At 46.2% G+C, this 17,166-nt stretch overlaps 1 long non-coding RNA gene across 1 annotated transcript; it reads right to left on the bottom strand.

Moving 5' to 3' along the window:
* Window positions 1–11,407: 11,407 nt before the first annotated feature.
* On the bottom strand, window positions 11,408–15,622 carry LOC129833615 (uncharacterized). Its single transcript, XR_008756087.1, has 4 exons — window positions 14,585–15,622; window positions 13,362–13,453; window positions 13,035–13,148; window positions 11,408–11,496 (listed from the first exon to the last, which is right to left on the bottom strand). It is a non-coding gene; the product is annotated as an uncharacterized LOC129833615 (long non-coding RNA).
* Window positions 15,623–17,166: the final 1,544 nt, after the last annotated feature.

Genomic DNA, 17,166 nt, shown 5'->3' with positions numbered 1-17,166 from the left:
GTTTTGGATTGGTTTTCTAAGTCCTGCCATCTCCTCCCTTTGCCCGGTCTCCCTACGGCCCTACAGACTGCGGAGGCCCTGTTCACTCACGTCTTCCGGCACTATGGGGTGCCTGAGGACATAGTCTCTGATCGGGGTCCCCAGTTCACGTCCAGGGTCTGGAGAGCGTTCGATGGCCCTGAACGAACTTTATCTGACTTCATGTAAACTGGAAACCACACACCCTGAGGCTGCATTCATCGTAGCTGGGGATTTTAACAAGGCTAATCTGAAAACAAAACTCCCTAAATTCTATCAGCATATCGATTGTGCTACCAGGGCTGGTAAAACCTTGGATCATTGTTATACTAACTTCCACGACACATATAAGGCCCTCCCCCGCCCTCCTTTTGGAAAAGCTGACCACGACTCCATTTTGTTGCTTCCAGCCTAAAAACAGAAACTAAAACAGCAAGCTCCCACGCTCAGGTCTGTTCAACGCTGGTCCGACCAATCTGATTCCACGCTTCAAGACTGCTTCGATCACGTGGATTGGGATATGTTCCGCATTGCGTCCAACAACACCATTGACGAATACGCTGATTCGGTGAGCGAGTTCATTAGAAAGTGCATTGACGATGTCGTACCCACAGCAACGATTAAAACATTCCCAAACCAGAAACCGTGGATTGATGGCAGCATTTGCGTGAAACTGAAAGCGCGAACCCCTGCTTTTAACCAGGGCAAGGTGACCGGAAACATGACCGAATACAAACAGTGTAGCTATTCCCTCCGCAAGGCAATCAAACAAGCTAAGTGCCAGTATAGAGACAAAGTAGAGTCGCAATTCAACAGCTCAGACACAAGAGGTATGTGGCAGGGTCTAAGGTCAATCATGGATTACAAAAAGAAAACCAGCCCCGTCGCGGACCAGGATGTCTTGCTCCCAGACAGGCTAAATAACTTTTTTGCTTGCTTTGAGGACAATACAGTGCCACTGACACGGCCCGCTACCAAAACCAGCGGGCTCTCCTTCACTGCAGCCGAAGTGAGTAAAACATTTAAACGTGTTAACCCTCGCAAGGCTGCAGGCCCAGACTGCATTCCCAGCCGCGTCCTCAGAGCATGCGCAGACCAGCTGGCTGGTGTGTTTAAGGACATATTCAATCAATCCTTATCCCAGTCTGCTGTTCCCACATGCTTCAAGAGGGCCACCATTGTTCCTGTTCCCAAGAAAGCTAAGGTAACTGAGCTAAACGACTACCGCCCCGTAGCACTCACTTCCGTCATCATGAAGTGCTTTGAGAGACTAGTCAAGGACCATATCACCTCCACCCTACCTGACACCCTAGACCCACTCCAATTTGCTTACCGACCCAATAGGTCCACAGACGACGCAATCGCAACTACACTGCACACTGCCCTAACCCATCTGGACAAGAGGAATACCTATGTGAGAATGCTGTTCATCGACTACAGCTCAGCATTTAACACCATAGTACCCTCCAAACTTGTCATCAAGCTCGAGACCCTGGGTCTCGACCCCGCCCTGTGCAACTGGGTCCTGGACTTCCTGACGGGCCGCCCCCAGGTGGTGAGGGTAGGTAACAACATCTCCACCCCGCTGATCCTCAACACTGGGGCCCCACAAGGGTGCGTTCTGAGCCCTCTCCTGTACTCCCTGTTCACCCAAGACTGCGTGGCCATGCACGCCTCCAACTCAATCATCAAGTTTGCGGACGACACTACAGTGGTAGGCTTGATTACTAACAACGACGAGACGGCCTACAGGGAGGAGGTGAGGGCCCTCGGAGTGTGGTGTCAGGAAAATAACCTCACACTCAACGTCAACAAAACAAAACAAAGGAGATGATTGTGGACTTCAGGAAACAGCAGAAGGAGCCCCCCCCCCCCCCTATCCACATCGACGGGACAGTAGTGGAGAAGGTAGAAAGTTTTAAGTTCCTCAGTGTACACATCACGGACAAACTGAATTGGTCCACCCACACAGACAACGTTGTGAAGAAGGCGCAGCAGCGCCTCTTCAACCTCAGGAGGCTGAAGAAATTCAGCTTGTCACCAAAAGCACTCACAAACTTCTACAAATGCACAATCGAGAGCATCCTGTCGGGCTGTATCACCGCCTGGTACGGCAACTGCTCCGCCCACAACCGTAAGGCTCTCCAGAGGGTAGTGAGGTCTGCACAACGCATCACCGGGGCCAAACTACCTGCCCTCCAGGACACCTACACCACCCGATGTCACAGGAAGGCCATAAAGATCATTGTTACGTTCCCCAGTTTCTGTGTTCTGTTTTGTATTTGAGTGTGTGTTTCAGGAGATGGCTTCCTGAAGTATTCCCCAACCAGCTGATTGGTCAACCCCAGGCTAATTGGTGATTGGATCTGACCCCGCCCCCTCGTCAAGAAGCAGCTGACTAATCACCATTGCCACCTGAAGATAAAAGCCAGTGTTCTGCCCAGGAGAAAAGGAGGGAGTAGAGAGTAGAGATTGAGAGAGGAGAGATTTGGAGATCAGAATTTAATATTTTGGAAAGATCGAGAGAAATTAGAGATTAGAGAGAGATTGAGAGAGAGAAAAATTAGATTGTGATATAGTGTTGGTTGTGTATCAGAAAGTGTGGTATGTACTGTTGTTGTTGGTAGCAGTTCTGTTGTTGTTGGTAGCAGTTTTTCTATGTCCTGTGTTTGTGAGTGTTTGTGAAATCGTTAATAATTACTCTGTTTCGTTTGTTCCCAGGGGGGGAAGGAGAAGGCACTTTGGGAGTGCTTAGGCAAGAGGCCCGAGGGCATACATATACCCGTAGTATATTTACTGTCTAGGCACACTAGGTAAGACCTGGGCGGACCACCCCCTGTATTTTGGTTAGGGCACCAGGCGGTGTTAAGTTAGGTAAGTTAAGTGGGTAGGCAGGTTAGATAGGAGAGGGGGAACTTTGATATTTAATTTCTTTGCTTTGGTTCCGTCCAGCCCCTTTTCCCCATATTACCGTGTAAGACAATAAATTCTAGTAAACGGTAAATTCTGCTTTTGTGTCATCCTTACTCGCACCTACAGTCCATACCTCTTGCACTTCAGAGAGTTGAGTTGTAGCAGGGAGTTGCGTTCCCTCTTCTCAGAGGCGTGCTGTTAGGTTAGATTACTTGTTGGTTATTACTGCATTGTCGGAACTAGAAGCACAAGCATTTCGTACACTCGCTTTAACATCTGCTAACCATGTGTATGTGACAAATAACATTTGATTTGATTTGGAACGTCTGGGGGTCTCGGTCATCCTCGCCTCAGGTTTTCACCCCGAGAGTAACGGGCAGGTGGAGAGAGTAAACCAGGATGTGGGTAGGTTTCTGCGGTCCTATTGCCAGGACCGGCCGGGGTTAGTGGGCGGCGTTCATCCCCTGGGCAGAGATGGCCCAAAACTCACTCCGCCACTCCTCCACTAACCTCTCTCCCTTCCAGTGTGTACTGGGGTATCAGCCGGTTCTGGCACCTTGGCATCAGAGCCAGATCGAAGCTCCTGCGGTGGACGAATGGTTTAAGCACTCGGAGGAGACCTGGGACGCCGCCCATGTGCACCTGCAACGGGCCGTGAGGCGGCAGAAGGCGAGCACCAACCACCACCGCAATGAGGCCCCGGTGTTCGCACCGGGGGACCGGGTCTGGCTCTCGACCCAAAACCTGCCCCTCCGCCTGCCCTGCCGGAAGCCGGGTCCGCGGTTTGTGGGACCATTCAAAGTCCTGAGGAGACTGAACGAGGTATGTTACAGGTTACAGCTTCCCCCCGATTATCGAATGAACCTCTTGTTCCATGTGTCTCTCCTCAGGCCGGTGGTGGCTGGTCTGCTCCAGGAGTCTGAGGTGCGGGAGGTTCCTCCGCCCCCTCTGGACATTGAGGGGGCCCCGGCGTATGCTGTTCGAGCCATCCTGGAATCGAGGCGTCGGGCAAGGGGCCTTCAGTACCTCGTGGAGTGGGAGGGGTACGGTCCGGAGGAGAGATGCTGGGTGCCGGTGGAGGACTTCTTGGACCCTTTGTTGCTGCGGGAGTTCCACCGTCTCCATCCGGATCGCCCTGCGCCTCGTCCTCCGGATTGTCCCCGAGGTCGGTGTTGGCGTGCTGCCGGAGCCGCGCGTCAAGGGGGGGGGGGGGGTACTGTCACGACTTCCGCCGAAGTCGGTCCCTCTCCTTGTTCGGGCGGCGTTCAGCGGTTGACGTCACCGGCCTTCTAGCCATCGCCGATCCACTTTTCATTTTCCATTTGTTTTGTCTTACACACCTGGTTTCAATCCCTCAATTACTTGTTCATTATTTAACCCTCTGTTCCCCCATGTTTGTTTGTGAGTAATTGTTTATTGTATTGCAGTCCGTATTTGTGGCCTTGTATTTATTACGACGTGTATTGTGATATATTTGAGTAAAATTGCTTTCATTACTCATATCTGCTGTCCTGCGCCTGACTCATCTCACCAGCTACACACAGACGCTTTACACCTCTGTCACAGTATCTGTAGCCCATGTATCTGATGCCGTCGAGCCAAAAAGAATATGACCTGTCATACTCTTTTTGGCCAGACAGTATCATATACATGGGGTACACACACTAAGACAGAGGGGCACTGTTTCAAAATCAAATCAAATTTTATTGGTATCATACGCATGTTTAGCAGATGTTATTGTGGGTGTAGCGAAATGCTTTCTCTGGTGAGATGGATGAGTCTTGCTGTCGGTGTGCATCTTCGTCAAAACTATCAAAATTTTCAGAGGTGACCATTTCAGAGGGGAACAATCAAATTTTAGGTGGGTTCGTGGCCACACAGGCCACCCCCTGGACACGCCACTGCTCTCCACATCTCTCTCTCCCCGCCTCTCTTACTCCCTCCTGCTCTCTTTCCATGTCTCTCTCTCCTTTTCTCTCTCTCTCTCGCTCGCTCTCTCTTTCTCTCCCACACACACATGCACAGAGGGTATCACCTTGTGAACAGCTTGATGTGACTGTCTGCAGCTGCCACCTATCATAGTCCTGTCTGATCGCTTCCCTTACCAGAACAGCCATTAAACCATGGGCCTCTCTGTGAAATGAAGTCTCACTATATCCTACAGTAGTGTATTAGAGTATAGGACATATATTGCTATATTATACGATCCCAGACTTTATGATTGCACAGGTACAATTTAGAACCTGAAAGGGTTAGTCGGCTGTCCCCATAGGACAACCCATTGGAGAACCCCTTTCAATTCCAGGTACAACCCTTTTGGTTCCAGTTAGAACCTTTTTGGGTTCCATATAGAACCCTTTTCACAGAGGGTTTGACAATGAACCCAAAAAGATTCCAGCCGGAACCTATAATGATTCCACATGGAACTAAAAAGGTTTCTCCTATGGAGACAGCCAAAGAACCCTTTTGGAACCCTTTTTTTCAAGGAGTGTAGACTGTAAGATCAGCTGGTATTAAGTTGGGGTACCTGAAAAGATGAAACAAGGAAAACCAGATGCAATCTAGCTAATATGTAAGTAAGTCTGTAGGCTACAGGATTTGATTAGATAAAATGAAACCTCACCAACTGCAATACTTTAGCAGTGTGATAACAGAGATGAATAGCAGCCTAGTGTTGATAGCAGGAAATCAGTCGGCCTTACTGGCACTGACTTGTTGTGTTCCATCATCACTGAGGCAACTCTCCAGTCCCACAACAAAGACCTTCTCCCCCTCTAGAGTCAAGGGTACATCTCAATAGTCTCAAGTGGCCTTCTCCCCTCAACTCCTTTCCTTCTGCTGAACTTCTCTTTAGCTAATCTGTGCATCTCAATTGTTTATAGTGGCTTTCTCTATTCGTCGAATTTCTCGGCACTGTGGTGAAAGTGCATGACAGTTGCGAGAAAATACCTGGTGGACATCGATTATATACAGAAGCTTTCACCAATCCTGTCCATAGATTCAGTGTAAATGAAAGGGAGGAGATGAGGAAAGGCAGCCACTTTTGAGATTCATCCTAAACCTGAATAGAGCTTCACCCCGAGGCTCTGGCCACGATCGTGACTACACAATGAGGAGTGAGGACTGCTGAGGACTGCTGCTCTGAAGTGAAGCACCGAAGAACAGACTCACGCCTCGGTGAGCAGCAATGCATGTGGATATAACTAACTATTTTCACAGAAGTCTTTTCATTTGGCGTTTACTGGACTCCAGTGTAAATTGCTTTCACGGTTGCTATGGTGCCATTAAGGTGGATTGTCGTACGCTGTCAGGGGTGAGTTTGGTCAAATGCACAGACACGCACGCACACATTTTTTCACACACACACACACACACACACACACACACACACACACACACACACACACACACACACACACACACACACACACACACACACACACACACACACACACACACACACACACACGCAGGTTGTGTGGTGGGCGTGCAGAGAGTGTGCTTTGGATCTGCATATCAAACAGCAGGTCATGGCTAGTTCCTTCGTGGCTAAGGAGTAAATTGTGGCAAGACACATTTGTTCAGTGTATTTCATGGTTCCCTGGCTCCAAGAAATTTGGTAACCAGCCTGCTACCGCATTTGAATGAGATTGGATTGGAAAGTGAGTGCAATTACAACTGTAATACTCTTGGGGTCCCTAAACTGCCAAGAACCAACAGTGTTCAGATGATGGAATGAATACAGTTAGCTATATTACATTGAGCCTAATTCACTCAAGAGTAGTGTTTAATGACTTCCTCTTGCTCAGATAAGACTACAATATGCTAACTGATATTCTCTTCTCGTTCTTCTGACTGCTCCGTCCACTTTCTTCACAGTACTTATTTATTATAAACTCATTGTAACGTTCTTCCCTTTATTGTTCGTCGCTATATTCCTCTCCCTTTCTTGCTCTCTCCTTCTCTTTTTGAGTCTCTCCCATTATTATTTCCCCTTTTCTGTTACTTTTTCCATCTCTCTCTCTTTCCCTCTCCCTCTCTCATTCAATCTCTCTGTTTATCTTGCTGTCATGGACACAAAATGAATGGCTCTCTGTCTTTCCATGTAGAGTGTGAGCCAGTGTGTGGTCACAGCACACCTCTCTACACTCCAATGACCCCCTGGGTGCATAGTATATAAAGCCATCCCATTGGGCTTTACAGCAATCGCCAGCTAGCATGTGGTCATATACAAATACTGATTCTAACATACCGGTATACACAGACAAATGGACGGAAGGGCGGATGGACAAACACACAGATACACAGAACATTCCTGTTCATACACATAAAGGTATCTCACGGTGCTTTAGATGATTGGCCATCTGTCAGCAGGAGGGTGAGTGGTGTTGATTTTGGGGTTCCTAGGGGCAACCGCTATTCATCAACATTACTACCAACTGAACAGACAGACACAATGAATGACATACAGACTCAAAATCATCACCACCAACATTATTGCAGTCATCATCAATATCACTATAATTATTTTTATCATTATAATTATCAACATCGCCATTATTTTAATATTTATTTTTAACCAAATCCCCTACTTATGGGCTACAGTTGTTTAACCATAACCTACACTGAACAAAAATATAAATGCAACATGTAAAGTGTTGGACCCATGATTCATGAGCTGAAATAAAAGATCCCAGAAATGCACAAAAAGCTTATTTGTCTCAAGCTTTGTGCACAAATTTGCTTACATCCCTGTTAGTGAGCATTTCTCCTTTGCTAAGATAATCCATCCACCTGATAGGCATGGCATGTCAAGAAGCTGACCAAACAGGATAATCAAACCAACAGGTGCACCTTGTGCTGGGGACAATAAAAGGCCACTCTAAAGTGTGAAGTTTTGTCACACAACACAATGCCACAGATGTCTCATGTTCTGAGGAAGCGTCCAATTGTGTCCACCAGAGATGTTGCCAGATAATTAAATTTGAATTTCTCTACCATAAGCTGCCTTCAATGTTGTTTTAGAGAATTTGGCAGTACGTCCAACCGGCCTCACAACCGCAAACCACTTGTATGAGGTTGTGGGGGTGAGCGGTTTGCTGATGTCAACATTGTGAACAGAGTGCCCCATGATGGCAGTGTGGTTATGGTATAAGGGAAGGCATAAACTATGGACTACGAACACAATTGCATTTTATTGCTGGAAATTTGAATGCACAAAAATAAGGTATCTGTGACCAACAGATGCACATCTGTATTCCAAGTCATGTGAAATCCATAGATTAGGGCCTAATGCATTTCTTTCAATTGACTGACTTCCTCATATAAACTGTAACTCAGTTAAATAAATTAAATTGTTGTATGTTGCGTTATTATTTTAGTTCAGTATACATATCGTGGCATGTCACACTGTTGTGAATTCAGTTGCCATCTGTCCTTTTTAAGAGCCTGTCCATGGGACATTATAGTGAATGTGTGTGTTTGTAGCCTGTTGCGTAAATTATAACCCCAGCTGAGATGAGATGAGATGGCGCAGGAGAGGATGGCTGCCGTTTTATTGGCTTTTAACCAACAGTGCTATTTTGTTAGTTTTTTTGCATTGTTTGTAGTGAATTTTGTACATAATGTTGCTGCTACCGTCTCTTATGACTGAAAAGAGCTTCTGGACATCAGAACAGCGATTACTCACCTTGAATTGGACAAATACTTTTTCTTTAATGAGTCGGACTGGAAGGATATACTCCAAACACCCGAACAAGCCCTCATCCCCTTCATTTGTTGGATAAAGAAACTGAGATTTTGCGGAAAGAGATTGGGGTGCGTTGTGAGGATCAGGCGACGAGTGGCTAATCTGCCTTTGCCATCCGTACTGTTAGCCAAAGTTCAATCACTGGAAAATAAATGGGACGAACTGAAAGTATGTATATCCTATCAAAGGGACATTTAAAAGATGTAATATCTTATGTTTCACGAGTCGTGGCTGAACAACGACATTATTAACATACAGCTGGCGGGTTATACACTCTATCGGCAGGATAGAACAGCAGCCTCTGGTAAAACATGGGGCGGCGGCCTATGTATATTTCTAAACAACAGCTGGTGCACGATATCTAAGGAAGTGTTAAGGTTTTGCTCGCCTTGGGTGGAATATCTCATGATAACCTGTAGACCACACTATCTACATAGAGAGTTTTCATCTGTATTTTTCGTAGCTGTCTACATACCACCACAGACCGAGGCTGGCACTAAAACCGCACTCAATGAGCTGTTTACCGCCATAAGAAAATAGGAAAACGCACTCCTAGTGGGCGGGGACTTTAATGCAGGGAAACTTCAATTAGTTTTACCTAATTTCTATCAGCATCTTCAATGTGCAACCAGAGGGAAAAAAACTCTAGACCACCTTTACTCCACACACAGAGACGTGTACAAAGCTCTCCCTCGCCCTCCATTTGGCAAATCTGACCATAATTCTTTCCTCCTGATTCCTGCTTACAAGCAAAAATTAAAGTAGGAAGCACCAGTGACTCGGCTAGAAACTATTACAGACTACAAAGGGAAGCACAGCCGAGAGCTGCCCAGTGGCACGAGCCTACCAGACGAGCTAAATAACTTCTATGCTCGCTTCGAGGCAAGTAACACTGAAACATGCATGAGAGCATCCGCTGTTCCGGACGACTGTGTGATCACGCTCTCCGCGCTCTCCGCAGCCTTTAAACAGGTCAACATTCACAAGGCCGCGGGGCCAGACGGATTACCAGGACGTGTACTCCGAGCATGTGCTGACCAACTGGAAAGTGTCTTCACTGACATTTTCAACCTCTCCCCGTCTGAGTCTGTAATACCAACATGTTTCAAGCAGACCACCATAGTCCCTGTGCACAAGAACACTAAGGTAAGCTGCCTAAATGACTACTAATGACTAATGACCATATGTCTGGACAAGAGTGAGAGCACCGCCAGCATTCAAAAGTGACCAAAACATCAGCCAGGAAGCATAGGAACTGAGAAGTGGTCTGTGGTCACCACCTGCAGAATCACTCCTGTTTTGGGGGGTGTCTTGCTAATTGCCAATAATTTCCACCTTTTGTCTATTCCATTTGCACAACAGCATGTGAAATTTATTGTCAATCAGTGTTGCTTCCTAAGTGGACAGTTTGATTTCACAGAAGTGTGATTGACTTGGAGTTACATTGTATTGTTTAAGTGTTCCCTTTATTTTTTTGAGCAGTGTATATCCTTCTTCAGTCATATTCTTCTTCTTCTTCTGTGGACTTTATAATCGCATTTGGCAACTAACCTTAAGGTGCATTTCCACCACCAACTGTACTGGAGTGTAGACCTCACCTTTCAATCACCCACGTGGGTATATGCTACTAAAATCCAATGAGGAGATGGGAGAGGTGGCACTTGCAGCGTGTGAAGTGTCAAAAGTAGAACCAAGTTCTATTTTAGCGCCTGACCAGGTAGGGGCTCGTTGACGCGAGCGAACAGTTTGGATGAAATTATTGAATAACAGGTGTGTAAATTTATTTTGCAACTCTCGTGCACGTAACACGAGCAGTGTGGTCAGCATGTCAGCCCTCTGATTAAAATGAAGAGCAAGACCAGCCGCTCTGTTCTGGACCAGCTGCAGCTTAACTAGGTCTTTCTTTGCAGCACTTGACCATATGTCTGGACAATAATCAAGACAAGATAAAACTAGAGCCTGCAGTTTCACTCAACAGCAGTGTGGAAGAATGGAAAAACAATCTAGCTTACCACTGTATATTTCTCATTAACTTGCTATACTAAGTTGAGTGTGGCTGTGGTGGCACCTTTCCATCCAATTTCCTGCTCCTTCAGTAATAAAGGTATAGGCCTCCTAGCTAGCTACCTGGCTTTGTTTTTGTGGTGTCCATTGCGTGCCTCCCACTAACTCCATTGTGTTGTATCCATTCAATCAAGAGGCTGTGTGTGTGTGTACTGTTCCCGCAAACTTTACAGTGTGTCCAGCCAGGCATCCATTCTAGGATGCTCCTCCATTGTCTGTTCATTCACACACATACAAACACTAAACGTGTACATTGTCATCCACCTGAACTCAACCCTGTTGATGCTGTCCTCTATTCATTTGAACATGTTCTTTACTGAAACCGGGTTGTGTTCATTAGAACACACACCATAACAAAATATGTTGCAATGAAAAAAACAAAACAAGCATTTGATATTGTATAAGTTCAGATGGTATTCGACCTGTTTCACTGTGTTTTCTTGTGTTGTAACTTATGAACATTACCCTGTCCTTTACTGACTTCTTCTCTGTCTGTCTCTCTAGTGGCCTGTTTTTATTGTTGTTGTTTTGACGAAGTTGTCCTCTGTTCTTATTTCCCCAGCGGCCTGGCTGCGTTGGACCGGGCTGTGAGGTGGTGCTGGTCTCTGGGTGCTGGTCTAGGCAGAGAGGCAGAGGCAGGAGGAACCTGCAGTGGAGGTGATGCCCGTGCCTGGTCATGCCCGGGGCCGAAGAGGGCCGAGTAGATAGCAGTTGAGACGCTCTGCCCTGCAGGCACTGGTAGGAGGCAGTCTCTGCAGCGGACATAGGACAGGTGAGGAATGGATGAGGGGAGACGACACACAGATATACCCTGAGTGGACAAAACATGACATAGACTGACCAGGTGCATCTAGGTGAAAGCTATGATCCCTTATTGATGTCACTTGTTAAATCCACTTCAATCAGTGTGCATGAAGGGGAGGAGACCGATTAAAGAAGGATGTTTAAGCCTTGAGACAATTGAGACATGGATTGTGTATGTACGCCATTCAGAGGGTGAATGGGCAAGATAAAAGATGCAAGTGCCTTTGAACAGGTTATGGTAGTTGGTGCCAGGTGCACCAGTTTGTGTCAAGAACTGAAACGCTGCTGGGTTTTTCACACTCAACAGTTTACTGTGTGTATCAACAATGGTCCACCATGCAACTGTGGGAAGCATTGGAATCAACATGGGCCAGCATCCCTGTGGAACTTATTTCGCCACCTTGTAGAGTCCATGCCCCGACAAATTGAGGCTGTTCTGAGGGCAAAGGGGTGGGGGGTTTAGGAAGGTGTTCTCAATGTGTTCTTAGTGAAATTCAAACATTGCAGATTGTAAAATACCTTTTCGATGTAACAGCATACTAATCAGCTACCAATATATATATTTTTTATAATATATAACTGTCTTGTATAGGCTACATGAACCTGCATGACATGAGCCATCCTCACGCTCTCTCCCAGCTTGGATAGAAAATTGTTGAGTGTAAAACCAGTCTATTAATGCAAAATAATACAGTCAGTCCACCCTCAAAACACAAAGAATAGATAGATAGGACCAGTCGGCCGGAAAGATAGGACCGGTCGGCCAGACAGATGGGACAGGTCGGCCAGACAGATGGGACAGGTCGGCCAGACACATGGGACAGGTCGGCCAGACAGATGGGACAGGTCGGACAGACAGATGGGACAGGTCGGCCAGACACATGGGACAGGTCGGCCAGACAGATGGGACAGGTCGGCCAGACAGATGGGACAGGTCGGCCAGACAGATGGGACAGGTCACCCAGACACATGGGACAGGTCGGCCAGACAGATGGGACAGGTCGGCCAGACAGATGGGACAGGTCGGCCAGACAGATGGGACAGGTCGGCCAGACAGATGGGACAGGTCGGCCAGACAGATGGGACCGGTCGGCCAGACAGAGGGGACAGGTCGGCCAGACAGATGGGACAGGTCGGCCAGACAGATGGGACAGGTCGGCCAGACAGATGGGACAGGTCAGCCAGACAGATGGGACAGATCGGCCAGACAGATGGGACAGGTCGGCCAGCCAGATGGGACCATTCGACTGGCAAGATAGTACCAGTCAGCCGGCCGGCCAGCTAGTACCAGTCGTCCGGCCAGAAAGGACCAGTCTGTTCAGCCGGCCAGATAGTACCAGTCGGCCGGCCAGAAGGGATGTGTCGGCCGGCAGGCCAGATATGGTCAGCCAGCTGACATGTGTACACATACCGCACAAACACAACCATACACACACAACTCAACATTAGCTTGGAATGCTATTTTGGTGTGTGTGTGTGATTTCACCTTTATTAGCTGTTTGGTCTCAAACTGCATTTCCAGAGAGTCCAGCTTCATACCAGCACTGCCAATCCCTTTATCAGTCTTAAACAGCCCACTGCAGAGAGAGAGAGACAGAGACTGGAGAGAGGGAGGGCGAGCGAGATGGAATAAGAGAGGAAGAAAGGGAAAGTGATACAAACAAACAATCAAAAAAACAGAGACAGACAAAGATCCACAAATATGAAAGTATTACAGAAAGAGAAGACAGCTACTGACAAAGAGAAACAACCGTCAAAACGGCAGACACCAGTTAGAATGTCAATTGAGTCACAAAGAGATAAACTCACTCACCCCTTTTGAACAACCTAAACTTGATGCCTTTGGACTGGATGACTCTCTTAAATCTACGGCGAGATCGTTTTATGTCCAGCTTAAAATCCTCACTGAAGGGAGGGAGGGGGGCAAAGCAACAAAATTAAGAGGTAATGACAGATGGGGATAGAGAAAAATATAGGATAAAATAAGAATAAATAGAGATATAGAGAGAGAATGAGTGAGGAAGGAGTAATGACAGATGGATGGAAGAGTAAGGATTCAAAAACCTGAAACAGAACTGTCTTATGGAGACTAGCATCATTGTTATATAGCAGGTACCTAGACAGGTAGTGTTTGAGGAGTGTTATAGATCAGGCACCTGGACAGGTAGTGTTTGAGGAGTGTTAAAGATCAGCCACCTGGACAGGTAGTGTTTGAGGAGTGTTAAAGATCAGGCACCTGGACAGGTAGTGTTTGAGGAGTGTGAAAGATCAGGCACCTGTACAGGTAGTGTTTGAGAAGTGTTATATAGCAGGTACCTGGACAGGTATTGTTTGAGGAGTGTTATATAGCAGGTACCTGGACAGGTAGTGTTTGAGGAGTGTTATAGAGCAGGCAACTAGACAGGTAGTGTTTGAGGAGTGTTATATAGCAGGTACCTGGACATGTAGTGTTTGAGGAGTGTTATATAGCAGGTACCTAGACAGGTAGTGTTTGAGGAGTGTTATAGATCAGGTACCTGGACAGGTAGTGTTTGAGGAGTGTTATATAGCAGGTACCTGGACAGCTAGTGTTTGAGGAGTGTTATATAGCAGGTACCTGGACATGTAGTGTTTGAGGAGTGTTAAAGATCAGGCACCTGGACAGGTAGTGTTTGAGGAGTGTTATAGAGCAGGTACCTGGACAGGTAGTGTTTGAGGAGTGTTATATAGCAGGCACCTGGACAGGTAGTGTTTGAGGAGTGTTATATAGCAGGTACCTGGACAAGTAGTGTTTGAGGAGTGTTATATAGCAGGTACCTGGACAGGTAGTGTTTGAGGAGTGTTATATAGCAGGTACCTGGACAAGTAGTGTTTGAGGAGTGTTATATAGCAGGTACCTGGACAAGTAGTGTTTGAGGAGTGTTATATAGCAGGTACCTGGACAAGTAGTGTTTGAGGAGTGTTATATAGCAGGTACCTGGACAGGTAGTGTTTGAGGAGTGTTATATAGCAGGTACCTGGACAAGTAGTGTTTGAGGAGTGTTATATAGCAGGTACCTGGACAAGTAGTGTTTGAGGAGTGTGACGTAAAGGTCCGTCACTGGCCGCGGGCAGCATTTGGTTCTTCGACGTACACACGCATTCATCACTCCTCCCTGCACCATTGTAGGATGGGTTAACAATGTGGGTCGACACACAAATTAACTTCTGTCTTGGTGCATACATTTCACGCTTATGTCGGTGTTCATATTTGAGATATCCAATATAAATTATACTTATCAATGTTGTGGATGAGCACTTTGTTTGTTTGTTCTGTTCCTCTCTCTCTCCATCTCTGTAGCTTCTGGGTATGCTGGAAAAGGACCCGAGCTAAGGGAATTGGGCTGGCTTTATAGTGCCTGTCCCAAATGGCTCATTAATGCATATGGGCATATTGAAAGATATTGTCAGTAGTGATGTAATGTTGTAAATGTTATGTTGTGATATTGTTTAAAACCGTGTTGCAATGTATTTCCTTTAGTATGTTTAGTTAATGGAAAATGTAGGTTTGTATTGTTAATTGCTTAATTCATTAGGGTTAATTGTTCTGAGGGGAGGGGCTAGCCCTACAAAAGGAGCCTCTCTTTCAGTTCATGGAGAGGCATTTTGGATCGAGCTGTGGATGGGGCAGCATTGTTTTTAAGCTGTCCCATAAGGTAGACGTTTATGGCAGTACTGTTGTTTTTTGTTCCGGAATCACTTGTAAATAAACACCTTTGCACAGAAGAACTTTTGCGGCTCCGCCATCTTTTTATTTTGATAGAGGTTAGGTTATCCAGTTTAGCCTTCTGGCCTACTCTACGTGACACGGAGTGTTATAAAGCAGGTACCTGGACAGGTAGTGTTTGAGGAGTGTTATATAGAAGATACCTAGACAGGTAGTGTTTGAGGAGTGTTATATAGCAGGTACCTGGACAGGTAGTGTTTGAGGAGTGTTATATAGCAGGTACCTAGACAGGTAGTGTTTGAGGAGTGTTATAGATCAGGTACCTGGACAGGTAGTGTTTGAGGAGTGTTATATAGCAGGTATCTGGACAGGTAGTGTTTTATAGCAGGTACCTAGACAGGTTGTGTTTGAGGAGTGTTATATAGCAGGTACCTAGACAGGTTGTGTTTGAGGAGTGTTATATAGCAGGTACCTAGAAAGGTAGTGTTTGAGGAGTGTTATATAGCAGGTACCAGAACAGGTAGTGTTTGAGGAGTGTTATATAGCAGGTACCTGGACAGGTAGTGTTTGAGGAGTGTTATAGAGCAGGTACCTGGACAGGTAGTGTTTGAGGAGTGTTATATAGCAGGTACCTAGACAGGTAGTGTTTGAGGAGTGTTATATAGCAGGTACCTAGACAGGTTGTGTTTGAGGAGTGTTATATAGCAGGTACCTAGAAAGGTAGTGTTTGAGGAGTGTTATATAGCAGGTACCTGGACAGGTAGTGTTTGAGGAGTGTTATATAGCAGGTACCTGGACAGGTAGTGTTTGAGGAGTGTTATATAGCAGGTACCTGGACAGGTAGTGTTTGAGGAATGTTATATAGCAGGTACCTAGACAGGTAGTGTTTGAGGAGTGTTATATAGCAGGTACCTAGAAAGGTAGTGTTTGAGGAGTGTTATATAGCAGGTACCTGGACAGGTAGTGTTTGAGGAGTGTTATATAGCAGGTACCTGGACAGGTAGTGTTTGAGGAGTGTTATAGAGCAAGTACCTGGACAGGTAGTGTTTGAGGAGTGTTATATACCAGGTACCTGGACAGCTAGTGTTTGAGGAGTGTTATATAGCAGGTACCTGGACAGGTAGTGTTTGAGGAGTGTTATATAGCAGGTACCTGGACAGGTAGTTTTTGAGGAGTGTTATATAGCAGGTACCTGGACAGGTAGTGTTTGAGGAGTGTTAAAGATCAGGCACCTGGACATGTAGTGTTTGAGGAGTGTTATATAGCAGGTACGTGGACAGGTAGTGTTTGAGGAGTGTTATATAGCAGGTACCTGGACAGCTAGTGTTTGAGGAGTGTTATATAGCAGGTGCCTAGAAAGGTAGTGTTTGAGGAGTGTTATAGAGCAGGTACCTGGAAAGGTAGTGTTTGAGGAGTGTTATAGAGCAGGTACCTGGACAGCTAGTGTTTGAGGAGTGTTATATAGCAGGTGCCTAGAAAGGTAGTGTTTGAGGAGTGTTATATAGCAGGTACCTGGACAGGTAGTGTTTGAGGAGTGTTATATAGCAGGTACCTGGACAGGTAGTGTTTGAGGAGTGTTAAAGATCAGGCACCTGGACAGGTAGTGTTTGAGGAGTGTTATATTGCAGGTACCTAGACAGGTAGTGTTTGAGGAGTGTTATATAGCAGGTACCTAGACAGGTAGTGTTTGAGGAGTGTTATATAGCAGGTACCTAGACAGGTAGTGTTTGAGGAGTGTTATAGAGCAGGTACCTAGACAGTTAGTGTTTGAGGAGTGTTATATAGCAGGTACCTAGACAGGTAGTGTTTGAGGATTGTTATAGATCAGGTACCTGGACAGGTAGTGTTTAAGGAGTGTTATATAGCAGGTACCTGGACAGGTAGTGTTTGAGGAGTGTTATAGAGTAGGTACCTAGACAGGTAGTGTTTGAGG

The sequence above is a fragment of the Salvelinus fontinalis genome, chromosome 34, assembly GCF_029448725.1.
Source record: "Salvelinus fontinalis isolate EN_2023a chromosome 34, ASM2944872v1, whole genome shotgun sequence".
Lineage (NCBI taxonomy): Eukaryota > Metazoa > Chordata > Actinopteri > Salmoniformes > Salmonidae > Salvelinus > Salvelinus fontinalis.
Note: the sequence above shows the minus strand (reverse complement) of the source record. Positions and strands in the feature narration are given on the sequence as shown.